A 12,792-nucleotide genomic window follows, 5' to 3' on the forward strand; every position below is an offset into this window, starting at 1 on the left:
ACTAGCACCACAATAAAAACATAACAAAGCAAAACTCCAAGGATTTCTAGATAATTCTAGACATCTGTTCAAACTACGTGACACCAACAGAGAAGAGAAAAGGAACAAAGACATCTGGGAGGCATCCACATGAGCACCCTCACCGTAGGATTTGAGGAGAACACCTTCAAACTGAAGGTGCCTGTCTCATCTGACCCTCCCACTCTCCACCTGTGCTCACTGCCACACTCTCGGCCTTACCTATCCTCAGAGGCCCACTCAGCTTGTGCGTTCTTCTCCCATAATGCCATTCACTCCATGGGGAGGCATATCTTCAGAAATTTTTCTTATGATACGGAATTGAAAAAGAAAGTTTTTATATCTCAGTATTTTCATTATGTCAGATGCTAAAGAAAGAGGCCAGTGTGGGGTCCTTCTCACCCTGCACAAAGGCAAGCACTGCTGTATCCCTGCGGGGTCCATGTCTTCAAACGTCCTTGCCATGAGCTCTACTACCAGGGGAGCATGGGGTTTGCCTGGGCTGGGCATGAAGAGCACCCAGTTCCAGGGCACCAGTTCATAAGAAGGGAGACAAAGCCACTGCAGCCTTCTCTTGCTTGTGATCAGATGTGTGCATGTGCCTGTATATGATCACACACACACACACACACACACACACACACACACACGGGAATAGTGCTTTCATTTTCTCTGCCATATACAGCTACAGGAGTGGTGAAGAACATAGAAAATAGACAATCATAATGTAAATAGGAGGTCTGGTCTCTAATCCAAACCTAGACGCCCAAGAAGTCTGAGATGAAGCATTTGAAATAAGATTTGAATGTGGAAGGCAGAGATGGGAGGATGGGAACAAGACAGAGATGGGGGACCGATGCACACACTAAGGACAGAGTTTGACCTCTTCCAGGTACTGAAAGGAGACGTGTGACTGAAGCCTCAAGCAGAATTGTGACTGAAGGGTAGAGGGACACATTGAAAGGTTTGGCTGGGGAGGCAAGTGCATGCAGGGGGTCAGGCTAGGGGAAGTTTCTAATCCTCACTGAGGAGTCTGAATCATATTCTGCAAGTCAACTAGAACTTCTGATGGCCTTCAGGGTGATTGAATGATGTTAATTGTTAAAGAAGAAGGAAGTGGCCAGACTGCCTCCCTCCTCCGTGAACAATGCCTAGGCTGCTGGATGACTTTATTCCCTGTGTTTGTTTGTTTGCACTCCTGAGTAATTTGAAAATTTCTAGTGAACTAGTAATAAAAGAAAGCCATAGATTTGCCTTAAGTACAGATGAAAAGGAAGTAATATTTGACATCTTTATGATGTTGTAAGTAAAAATGATGTGATTATAAATGTTTCATAGGATTGGGCATGTACCTCAGTAGGTAGAATGCTTGCCTACCATACAGAATGCCCTGGATTTGATCCCCAGGACCCCATAAAACCAGGCATGGTGGTGCATGCCTATAATTTCAGCACTTAGAGAGTGGACAAAGGAGGTTCAAGTGTTCAAGGTCTTCTTCAGCAACATAGAAAATTTGAGGCCAGATGGGCTCCATGAAGGCCTGCATAAAAAAAAGAAAACAAAACCAAAAAAAAACAAATAAACGAAAATCTCCTGAAAGCAAGATTTTAAAATAACATATACTATGGTTCTTTTCAGTGTGATTTGAGTCTCCTATACAATCTCATACTTGAAAACCACATACATGTATATGTATATAATTTTTTGAGACAGGGTCTTTTTAAGTAGCTTTGAATGGTTGACAACTTGCTGTGTAGACCATGCTGGCCTGGGATTTACAGCAATTCTCCTGCTTTTGACTCCTGAGTGCTGGGATTAAATTGGGTACATATTAGCCACTGGCTAAATATTTCTTATCTGATTGATTCTTTCTGCCTATAAGGTGATTATTTCCCAGTCAATGGATTGATGGGCACGGAGGAAGGGTTTTGGTCTACTTTGTGTCAGTAGTATAATCATGTGACTTCTACCTTCATTGGGTGCTGGAGAAAGAGATGTATTTCCTGATCTCAAAGATTTATGATCCTCTTTGAGGAATAAACAGGGAGAAGATCTGAAGAGCTAGCAAGAGGCCAGTGAAGTAGTTGTGAAATGACTTCTCAAGGAAACAGAGTGGGGATCAGTGTGCCTCAGTGTGGCCTTCCAACATCTCCCAAAGCCCCATCCCCAGAGGGGTGACCTAGAGAATACATGTTGTTAAGAAACAGACTAACAAGCTCCTTCTTCCCTTTTACCCTCACGGTTCCTTTTATAACACTGCCTCCTTCTTTCCCAGTTAAATACCCCCATTTTCCCCATTTCCCCCCTTGGTAACACCTGTCCCCTGGTATCCCCCTCTCTTGGGCTCTTTCTTTCCCTTTACCCACCTGGTTCCTTTCCATTTTCCTGAGTCCTGCAGTTACATCAGGGTACATACAGCTAAGGATTTGGAGCTGGGACCCACACATGAGAAGGAATGTACATCACCTTGTTTTCCTGAGTCTACGTTACTTCACTTAGTATAACAGTTTGTAGTTCCATCCATTTACCTGAAATTTTCACGATTTCATCTTTCTTTACTGCTGAATAGGACTTCAATGTATAAACGTACCAAGAAGGGGGATAATAGGAGACAGGTATTATCAGGGGGAAAATAGGGGAAATGCAGGCACTTTAACTGGGAAGGGAGGAGGACGAGCTAGACAAGGAGAGAGGGGAGATAAATAATGTTTAGGTAGCGTAAAAAAACAGAGTGAAATGCATTAGTTCAAAAACTTACTGAAAAATACATATGTAATATCTGAACATGCATGTAATATCTGACCATGAGTGCATGTGTATAGCTCAAGGCTATGTAACAAGAAACACAATGTCAGGCAGAAGAAACCTCCCTTTGAGTTGTTGCTCAGGGTAGTCCAAAAGACTTCAAAAATAACTCAGGCTATTGCCACAGCCCTTGATCTCCAAATCCTGTGATCAAACTATGTCCTGTTTTCAGCAATATGGTTTTATCATCAAGTTCTGGGAGCTGTGTGGTACTTTAAACATAGCAAATACACATGACTAGAGTGGTCATAGATCCTAGAGAAAAACCTATGGTTGTCACATCCCCAGACAAATGTAATTTCTTAGTCTATGCTAAATAGGGATCCTTATATTTATAGACAATTTATTACTCACCACTCATCAAAGAAGCTTCTTTTTGCAATGGATGGAGACTATTACAGAGTTCTACAACTGGTCAAATACAGAGCATAAGTATCTGTGAGATGCCCAGCCCTAGGCGGCACATCTACAGTGGAACCTCTACATCTAAGGCTCAAGAACATAGTGGAACAGGGGTAGAGAGATACTAATGCATCTCTCAACTCTCACCAGTGGAGCATCTTCAAGCAACAGAGGGCCGTGAACACAGAAGGCCACAACTGAGCAAAATGTAGAGAATAAGAGACTGCAGACTGCATGTCCCTGGACAGGAGCCCTATATTAAACTTCACCCACCCAGGGCTCAAGGACCATTGTGGAAGAAGGGGTAGAAAGATTGTAAGATCCAGGGGTAGTGCATGACCACAGGGAAACAAAGTCCTCCAGGCTTCTTGGAATTTTCTCATATAAACTTGTAGCAATGGTGACAGCAGGCACAAGATCCCTGCAAACTCAATCAGACAAAAACCCAGCATAGAAGTGGGGAAATGGGTAGGAGGCTCCAACTTTTTCCAAGGAACTATTGGCAGCTGGTCACTGCTGGGTGAGAGAGAATCCATCTTCTTTAAGGAAATGACACTAGAATAGGCTCCAGAGGATGAACTCACACCATGGGACACCTGGGTATACAAACCTGACTTGATAGACCTTAACATCTATTACAGAATGCATGAAATCTGGTGGACAGGCTATAGAAGGGTGCAGATAGGGGAGGTAGGGGGTCTAAATATGATTAAGATGTATATAATGCACAAAAATTCAATAAAATATATATTGGATAAAGAAAAAAACAGACTAATAATCCCAGAAATCAGGAGGCAGAAGCAGGCATACCTTTGTAAGATCAAGTTCAACCTGGTCTGCATAGCAAGTCCCTGGTCAGCTGGGGCTACAGGGAGACCCTGTCTCAAAAAGACCAACAAAACAAAATAGAAACAGACTAAATTTGAAGCCTTCTAAACAGTGCTACAAAAGGTGAAAAGAAATAATCTCAGTACTCAGGAGGCTAGGAGAAAGATCACAAGTTCAAGGCTAATATGGGCTACATAGTAAGACCTCAATATGTATTAAAAATAGTAAAGGAAAAGTAAAGAAGGAAGGAAGAGAATTAAAGAAAGAGAATTGAAGAAAGAGAAAGAAATGAAGACTTTATTTTGCTTTGTGGAAGTTTAGTCGGGACCTAGGTTGGTGAGTCACTGTGTGGGGGAAACCATTGGTTTCCATGGGACCAACTTCTTCCCTCTGACCATGAGATATGACCATAACAATTCTGTTGTGAAGGTCAGCACATGGCCATCTGGATCCTGAATATTTGGACTCTTTCCCAGTTTCAGTTCACTCCTGTTCCCAATGTCTTCTGGCCCTGCTGTCCTGCATTCTAGGAATGGGGTGACTCGTTTACTTTGTTCTCTTTGAAGCAAATGTGTCCCTACAATGGCTGTGTCCAGCAGTGACTTGAACAGCTGTCAGTTTCTATTCTCTGAGGGGTCATCATCTGACAAGAATGTGAGAACTGAAAGAGTGAAGTAAGCTCTAGTTACCTCTAACCCAATCACCAAGGTCAAGGCTGTAGAGCAGAATGCAGACTTCAGGGTGCCAGCAAAGAGGAGTCTACAGACTGTCTCAGTCCTTGTGTGAACTCTAACTTTGAAATACAAATAAACAAATGAAAGACCTAAAGAAGACAGGAATCAACTTCTGACTGAATTCACAAAAGGGTTAGAAATATTGAAGAAAAATGAGGCTGAAATGAAGAAGGAGGCAAAACACTCAATTAGCCAATTAGAAACGACAGGAGAAAGCCTCACTAACAGAATGAACGAAACGGAAAACAGAATATCAAGACTGGATGATAAAGTTGACAAACTGGACCACTCAAGCAAAGATTATGAAAAATTTAAGAAAACACAGAAATGGAATATGCAGGAAATATGGGGCACCATGAAAAGACCAAATTTATGCATCATAGGCATAGAGGAAAAAGAATCTTAAGATAATGGTATGAACCAGATCTTCAACAGGACTGTAGAAGAAAATTTCCCAAAATTAAAGAAACATGCCCGTACAAATACAGGAAGCACACAGAACAAATAGACAGGATCAGAAAAGAAACTCCCCATGACATAGCATAGTAAAAACACTAAATGTACAGAACAAAGAGAATACTGAAAGCAGCAAAAGAAAAACAAGTCACGAAACAAGTTACATATAAAGGAAAGCCCATCTTTTAATTGGGTCATTTGTTTTCTTGGTTCTTTGAGTTCTTTATATATCCTGGATGTTAAACCTCTGTCAGATGTGTCATTGGTGAAGTTTTTTCCCACTCTGTGGATTTTCTCTACTCTCTCGATGGTTTCTTTTGCTGTTCAGAAGCTTTTTAGTTTAATGAGGTCCCACTTTTTGACTGTTGACTTCAATTCCTGAGCAACTGGCATTCGATTTAGAAAGTCCTCTACTACACCTATATCTTGTAGGTTATTGCCAATGTAGTCTTCCAATAGTTTTAGAGTTTCGAGTTTCACATTGAGGTCTTTGATCCATTTGGAGTTGACTTTTGTGCAAGGTGATAGATAAGGACTAGTTTCATTCTTCTACAGGTGGAGATCCAGTTTTGCCAGCACCATTTGTTGAAGATGCTGTCTTTCCTCCATCGTGTGTTCTTGGCACCTTTGACACATATCAGGTGGCTGAAATTGCATGTACTCTGGTTTGAATCTTCAATGATGTTCCATTGATCTATGTTTCTATTTTTGTGCCAGTACAATGTTGTTTTTATGACTGTAACTCTGTAGTATGCTTTGAGATCTGGTATAGAAGTCCCCCGGTGTTGCTCTTTGTGTTCAGGGTTGCTTTGGCTATTTGGGGTCTTTTGTGCTTCCATATAAATTTAAGGATGTTTTTTGCTAATTCTGTGAATTATGTCAAGGGGTTTTTTATTAGGATTCCATTAAATGTATATATTGTTTTTGGTAGGATGGTCATTTTCATAACATTAATTCTTCTAATCCATGAATATGGGGGCGGTTCCTTCCATTGCCTGGTGTCTCCTCAATCTCTTTCTTTAAATATTTAAATTTTTTTGTTGTAGAGATCTTTGATGTCTTTGGTTAGGTTTATTCCAAGATTTGGAAGGGGGGTGGCTGTTGTGAATGGGTGAATTTCCTGTACTCTTTCTCCGATTGCTTGTTATTGGAATATAGAAAGGTTTTGTAACTGCCACTTTACTGAAAGTGTTGATCACTTCTAGGACTTTTCTGGTGGAATTTTTGGGATCTCTTAGGTATAGTATCAAATTGTCTGGAAAAGGGAATAACTTGACCTCTTCTTTTCCAATTAGTACTCCTTTAATTTCCTCCTCTCCTATTGCTCTAGCAAGAGCTTCAAGCACTATGTTGAAAAGGAGTGGAGATAGTGGACATCCTTGTCTGGTTCCTGATTTTAATGGGAGTGCTTCCAATTTTTCTTCCTTTAGAATGTCAGCTGTGGGTTTGTTGTATATAGCCTTAATTATGTTGAGGTATGTTCCCTCCAGTTCAATTCCTTTTAGAACTTTTAACATGAATGCATGCTGAATTTTGTCTAAAGCCTTTTCTGCATCTATGGAGATGATGATGTGGTTTTTGTCTTTGAGTCCATCTATATGGTTAATGATGTTTATTGACTTGCATATATTAAACCATCCCTGAATCTCTGGAATAAAGCCTACTTGATTATGGTGAAAGATCTTTTGATGTACATCTGTATGCAGTTTGCAAGTATTTTGTTGATTTTTTGCATCTATGTTCATTAAGGATGTGGGTCTGTAGTTTTCTTTTTCAGTTGTATCTTTACCTAGTTTTGGTATCAGAGCGATGCTGGCTTCATAGAAGGAATTTGGGAGTTCTGCCTCTGTTTCTATTGTTTTGAATAATTTAAGTAGTATTGGTTGGAGGTATTCTTTGAATGTCTGGTAGAATTTGGCTGTAAATCCATCAGGGCCTGGGCTTTTTTTAGTTAGGAGGCTGGTCTCTGAGCCCCAGGCAAGTTGGGGTGCAGACAGCCAGGATAGAAGGTTGGTCTTCGGTGTGCAAAGGCCAGTTGGGAGAGGGGCAGCCTATGGAGGCTCTAAGAAACTATATTGAAGAATTGAACTGGTCTGGGTGCAGGGGATCAGGACACACTGGGTGGGTGGGTCTGGGCTAAGAGGGTAGTCCAGAGATCTGGGGTGCTGAGAGTAGGGTGGACCTGTGTCCAAGAGTAGAAAGAGAGCAGGATGTGGGGACTGGGAGGTTGAATTTGCTCAGGTTGTGGGAGTCAAGGTACAGTGGGCAGGATCAGATTTACCAGGGAAGAAGGCTGGTCTCAGGAACCCCAGGCAGGTTGGAGGTGGGGACCGCCAGGATATAAAGCTGTTCTCAGGAGTCCAAAGGCAAGTTGAGGGTGGGGACAGCCTATGGAGGTTCTAAGAAACTAGACTGAAGAATTGAACTGGTCTGAGTGCAGGGGATTAGGTCGCAGTGGACAGGTCTGGGCTAAGACAGTAGTCCAGAGATCTGGGGTGCTGACAGCAGAAACAGGCCTGTGCCCAAGGCTAGAAGGAGATGAAATTTTTTAATAAAAGTATTCTTGGGGCTGGAGAGATGGCTCAGTGGTTAATAGCACTTACTACTCTGGTAGAGGACCAAGGTTTGAATCCCAGCACACATATGGTGGCTCACAAACATCTGTAACTCCAGTTCCAGGGGATCTGATGCCCTCTTCTGACCTCTGTGGGCATTGGGTGATATGAGTGCACTTATACACATGTGGGCAATACACTCATGTACAAAAATAAAAATAAATGAATAATACTAAAAAATAAAACCATTCTTGTTTAGATAGGACTGGGTAGGTGAGTGCCAAACCCTCTAACTTGGGCCCCTTCCTTTGGTTTTTCCACCCCAGCACACACTTAATGGGGACTACAAGATGGTACGTGGAAAATGGTTTAAAGAACTATGCTCCATCTTTCATCAACTGAGAAATCTGTTGCCTAAGGAAGCAAAGACTTTCCCAAGGGAACACAGCTGATCAGTAATGGAGTAAGTACTAAAACACCGTATAGACTCAGTCTCTGTTCTCAGAGAACCTGTTTCCTAACCAAGCAAGTGAATGAGCTGCATTTAGAGTAGAAAGTACCAAGGAGGAATCAGAAAAGAGTGGGTGCTCTGGCTGGGGTCTTGTAGGATGAAGTGAGAAGGAGAAGGTATGGGCAGCCAAGGGAAGTGGGCTCCAGGGGTAGGGAGCTGCACTGCAAAGACCTGAGTCCAGAATGAACTTGACCTGCTCGAAGAACAGAAGGCAACAAAGAAAAAGGTTGAAGAGCCGTGTGCAGAGGAAAAGCGACAAAATGTTTGCGATGCCAGAGAGGCAAATGGAGATGGGTCACACACCACATTGCTTTGTGAAGTTCTGTGTGCTACTACAACTTGAACAGAGAGGTCCAAGAGCCCCCTGGAAGCTCCCATCAGGAGCAGACCAGAGGCAGATTTACAAAGGACTGTCTCCTCAGGGAAGATCCATTTGAGACTCAAAGTGTGTCAATCACTCAAGGCAAGCATGGTGGGAAGAAGGAAAGGGTTAACAATTCATGGGGTGGGGAAGAAACTGAGTTAACAGCAGTCACAGATGCAATGGCCTTCAACACAAGGGAAAATTTCAGCAATGCCAAAGGCCTCCTGTCCCCTGTCCTTTCTTCCTGACCAAAAAGAAAAATGCCACAGACATAAAGAATAAAGACCCAGGTTTGGAATGCGGGAAAACGGTCTCGGTGTACAACAGGGCTTTAGTTCAGAGCCAAATAAGGATGTGAAGAGTGAATTCCAGGTCAGTATGGCTCATAAGTCACACACTGTTCTTGTATAGGTGTTGCAACAGCACCTGGGATGGGAGATATGGAGATAAGGAAGGAATCATCTATGATAAGAGATCAAAATAAGCCATGCCCCAACCTTCAAGTAGCTTATTAACTAACACGAGAGGCAGGAAGAGCAAAGGCCGGAAGAGTGGGAGACTGTGAGAGCTAAAGGTGTTCACTATCCATCACACCAGGAGTTTAGGGTTCACCCCACAATGATGAGACTTCAGGGGCCCATCTCTTCTGCAGCACTGACTCATTTAGAAACACTGGCATGCCAGCTGTGTTGCAGAGCATGCATGTGTTGTGAAGGGCCATGGTTTCCTATCTGGGTCAGTTTCAATTCTGTTTGTCTAATATTTATTGGTTGTAAAACATACTGCTTTGGGTGCAAGACATGATCCCAGCAGCCAATGCTTTGCAGTTGAGTACAGAAGGCTGGTTTGGCCTTTGCTAACCCCACTGTTCAGTCACTAAAACCAAAAGAGCAGAACTGGAAAGATGGCTCCGCAGTTAAGAACATGGGCCGCTCTTCCAGAACACCTGAGTTTGGTTCTTAACGCTCATGTTGGACACCTCACAACTTTTGTAACTCCAGTTCCAGGGATCAATGCCCTCTTCTGGCTTCCGTGGGCATTGCATTCATGTGCACAAACCCACACTCAGACACACATGTCCACATGATTAAAATTATTTTAAAAACCAATGAAATTCTCAAAAAAATAATAAAAATATAATTGAAAAAAATCTTACAAGTACTACACCTTAGTGATCACTAACAGGCTAGAGGAATCCACCTCCTTCCCTCATTCAGCTAGGCTTGAGGATGAATTGGAGGACACTGAAATAAGAATGACACTAGACTGAGGGTACACACCCCTCACCTTCTGGATTATGTTACATTTCCCCCAACTGGAGTTTGATGGTCAAATGGACCTTCCAGGGTGGTGAATAAACTACACAGAAAGCTCATGAAGCAATAGCAATAGCAACATCTGTTTAAAAGTTCCTCTTTGTGATGTACTTATAATATAGGTGACTTTCCTTTCCCCACAAATCAGTCATTTTAAAAACCACAAATGAAGTACAAGATCCAGGTTGATCTCGGGCTGTGTTTTCTGTCAAGCTGGTACTGGCCTTTCTATTACCTAATGCAGAACCCTTTCCCTGAGTTTACTGAAACAACTAGACTATCTCAGTTCAAAAGCCAGTCAATTTAAAAGCATTGTACATTTCAAAAATCCAAAAGTTTTTAAGTGTAATAAATAGAGTGAATCCTCTCTGGATACAACAGGTGAGCACACTGTACCTCCATTCTTCCTATCATTGCTTGGGTTTAAATGTAGAGGAAATAGATTATTTAAACAGAGGCTTGGATGTGGCTCAGCTGATAGAGTGCTTGCCTAGCATTCACAAAGTCTTGGGTTCAATACCCAGTACTATGTAAGCCAGGTGTGGCACTGCACACCTGTAATCCCAGAACTTGGGGGGGTGGGCACAGACAGAAGCAGGAAGATCCCTGGGGCTTGCTGGGAAATTAGTCCATCTGAATGGGTGAGCTTTAGGTTCAGCAAGAGAACCCACCTCGAAATACAGGTGGAGAGTTATTGAGGAAGACACTCAAGGCTGACCTCTGAGGATACTTCCTGTTGACCTGTAGATCCACATGCATGCACATATGCAAACACTCACACAGATGATCCATTAAACAATCATTTCAGTGATGGAAGCCAAACTCCCCTTTGCACAGGGTTAAGCCCTTAGAGATCTGACAAGATTGTGGGACATTTGTAGGAAAGACAGAAGGAAAGGAGGGAAGGAGAGAGCGGGGGCACTGGGACCTATTACTGTCTAACAATATTCTTTTGAAGCATCGCTTTATCATTTACGTCCATTGAAGATGCCTTTGGGGCTGGGAAAGCCATTCCTGTCCTCATTTCTCTGCAGAGGAAGGTGAGCTACAGAGGGCTGAAGTGGCTTGCCCACTTTGAAAGTGTTAGGGCTCAAAGTCAAACTCTGTTGTATTTAAAGAACACAGCACCAGATCAGATTCCATTGCTGTGCTGTGGCCAAAACATCCAAAGAAGCTCTGGGTGTCTCTACAGGATGATTTCAGGTGTATTTGGGGGAACTGCAGGGGCTTTGAGACCATGTCTGGTCTTGGCTTCCAAATCTAGTTATTCACCTTTGTCAGGTATACTGCACTGCTACTGTAGAGGGATACCCAGAGACACTCATGCACACACACAGACGCACAAAAGCACCTTGTAGTCACTCTGTACTGTTTTAGACACGTGCTTCCCAAGTGCCTTTTGTAGAGGGGATCACAGTCTTCCTGTTCTCCCACTCCAGTCCACAGCCCCTTCCTCCCTCCTCCTCTCCTTCCACTCTCTTTGCCCTCTGTAATTCCCGGGTTCTGCTCCCCAGGCCTCTCTAGGCCTGTCAGCAGCATCTCAAACACAAGGGCACTTCTAAGTCAGAGTAAAACCACAAACTTGGTAAGTTTTATAGTCAGCAGACCTAGCTGTGAGGCAAGATGACTGTCAGGTTTGTTTAAGGTCATGGAGCTGGCCCTGAGCCATCACCATAATCACTTCCTTGCTATAACCCAGGGTTTCAGGGTCTGCCACCTCATGGAGTCACCACCCCAGAAGGGTTCCTTGAAGTCACTGGCCTCCTTGATCACAGTCTTTCAGTAAAGTTTGGAACTGTTTAGTGCTACAAAGACAAAAAGAGTGAGCATCCACGTTTACTTCCCTTGGCTCTGGCTGTCTGAGGATTCCAATAGAGCCTCCCTATCTCAGAGAAAGCCTACACAGAGGGTCACTGGGACCTTTTAAACTGTACTGAAAGCGAGAAGAAAGGTTCTCTCAGTTCAAGGACTTGCTATTCTCCAGACCGCTCTACCCTCTGCCACCAGTTATGTTCGGTGATCAGGAACTGTATTCCTATTCCACCATGGATCATTTAATCTGTAAAATTACTTAGACCTGGCTAGAGAGATGACTTGGCAGTCAAGAGCACTGGCTGCTCTTGCAGAGGACCTGGGCTTGATTCCTAACACCCATATGGTAGCTAACAACCATCCTATAACTCCAGTTCCAGGGTATCTGACACCCTCTTCTGACCTTTGTGGGCACTGCATGACATGGGTGCACTCACACACATGCAGATAATATACACATAATATAAAATAAATAAATAAAATTTTAAAAATACCTAGACTAAATAATCTCCTATCTTGTAACTCCAACCTACAGACCAATTCACATGATTGATGAAAGATGGTTCAACATGTTTTTACTTACATTTCTCACTTAGGTGGTTTTACCCAGTTTTAATTGGAACCCAAACCCTGATTCCTGTCTGAAGACTAGACCAACAACCTCAGCAAGCAGTTAATCTACTATGGTGATGCTTAGAATGAAAACCCAAACAGAGCTAAATTTTATTCTAAGAAACTAGAATGAGAGTCTTCGCAAAGGTACGTGCCAGCCTCCCAAGAGCTCCAACTCTGGGAATTAGTTCCAAGGGCATAGCCAGCACCTTCTCAAGTCTGACTCAGTTCTGATGATTATGATTTCACATTCAGTAACAGGCTTTCAGCTACTATAAAATTATGCTTCCGTAGGGTGTGTTTTTAGCCTCTGGGTCCAAAGTTTTAATTCTTCTTCACTAAATAAGTAAGTAATCATCATCAATGATTATGCTACCTC

The sequence above is a fragment of the Nannospalax galili genome, unplaced genomic scaffold (genome assembly GCF_000622305.1).
Source record: "Nannospalax galili isolate Female #2095 unplaced genomic scaffold, S.galili_v1.0 scaffold1750, whole genome shotgun sequence".
In the NCBI taxonomy this organism is placed as follows: Eukaryota; Metazoa; Chordata; class Mammalia; order Rodentia; family Spalacidae; genus Nannospalax; species Nannospalax galili.